Source organism: Juglans regia, chromosome 6 (genome assembly GCF_001411555.2).
Source record: "Juglans regia cultivar Chandler chromosome 6, Walnut 2.0, whole genome shotgun sequence".
NCBI lineage: Eukaryota > Viridiplantae > Streptophyta > Magnoliopsida > Fagales > Juglandaceae > Juglans > Juglans regia.
Window position 1 is genome coordinate 32206666 of NC_049906.1, and position 1621 is coordinate 32208286.

At 40.3% G+C, this 1621-nt stretch overlaps 1 long non-coding RNA gene across 1 annotated transcript; it reads left to right on the forward strand.

Moving 5' to 3' along the window:
* The first annotated feature begins 425 nt into the window (after positions 1–425).
* On the forward strand, positions 426–1400 carry LOC118348793. Its single transcript, XR_004801800.1, has 3 exons — positions 426–461; positions 550–649; positions 1368–1400. It is a non-coding gene; the product is annotated as an uncharacterized LOC118348793 (long non-coding RNA).
* Positions 1401–1621: the final 221 nt, after the last annotated feature.

The window sequence follows — 1621 nt, forward strand, 5'->3', positions numbered from 1 at the left end:
ACCGTAAGGCTCGGTTTGCTCCCAGTAAAACTGCCACCCGCAAACCTATTCACGTGCCGCAACTCCACCAAACCCCGTCCGCGCCAGTACCATAGCCTCTCTCGGTCCACCACTTCAGCCTTGTGCCACCACCCACTTTACGCAAACCACCACCCCAGTTTATACCTTCAAAAAGCAGAACATCATACACCTTTTTTTCTCTCAATCGAAACAGAGAGTCCTTGCCACTGGACAACCACACCTCGCGAGCCACCAAGCTGTCGCCACCGCGGAAGAGCCACCCACACGCACGGGCATACAAGCCCCGAAAATCCTCTGTTTTAGTTGCCTAAAACAGAGCAGCGTCCCAGCTGCTGTAGTCACGCTCCATCGAGAGCTCCACCACGCCGTGCCCCGCAGAAACTGCCGGCGAGGACCTTCCATCACCCCAATCCGCCGAACGCTGCCTCAGTTTTCCCTCGGTAAGCTCGCGCCACTTCCGGTTGAGAGTCCTTCCCTTTCGGTCTCTCTCTCGTTCTCTCACCGTCCCTCTCTCTCTCTCGGTTTCAGCTCTCTCTCCCTCTCTTCCCGTGCGAAGCCGTCGAGGACATCACCACCGCCTCAGCCCAGTTTCCGTAGCACCCCCACGGTGCCACTGTCTCGGCTTTTCGTGAGTGAGCTTCTGCCGTCACTCCCTTTTGAGCCTCTGCATGATTATGTTTTCTTTTAGTTATTGTTGTTTCTTACTTAAAAGGGAAACTGGAGGTGTCTCGGTTGATTTGTAGACCAAGGGTGTTTTACCCTTTTCACCCTTGTTGTTTAGCATATCAATTGATTTTTTTTTTTTTTTTATATATATTCTTGCAAAGTAAGACATGGGCCGGACGTGTTTCTCTTATATTATTTTTTTGAATTAGGCAATTGTGGGTTTATCTTGTTAGGTTAGTATCTTTAAGAGAAGTATTATTATTTTTTTTTGGAATGGTTATAAAGTAGATACTGATAAATGATTTTTTTGAAATGGTCGATAAGTACAAAATATTAATGTGAATCCTTTTAAAAAGAGTATATATATATATATATATATATTTCAGTATTATTTAAACAAAAGTAAGAGTTTCTACTTATAATGATTTTAACATAGTTATGTATTTAGTATTATAAATTATCGTAAGATCCCTTTCGTAAATGGGTTAGGATTTAATGTTTTAGTCGGAATTACTAAGTTGGATATTGGTGAATTTAGACAATGAAGTTAGTATCTTAGGAATAATGAGAAGTTTGGGTTTGAAGAATCAAAAATAGATTATTTTAGAAATTTTAGGCTTGAATATCAAAATGCGAGATTGATTGGAAATTTATGAAAATTTATGTGATTATTTTTATAGGTGACGATTTATAGTCGACTCGACATATTTGAGGAAAATTCTGGAAAAGTTAAGTCGTCCAGGTAAGCAGGGTTCCTATGCTAGATTTGCATAAAAATAAAATGGTCTGAGGTTATTTTTGAAAATGAACATGTTTATTATAAAAATATACTTGAACTACCTCAGTTATTTGTTCTGCATTGCTCATGAGATTCTGTTTAAGAATAAAGTATTTTCTGGCATGACTGATGTAGACATGAGCTATTTTGCATTTT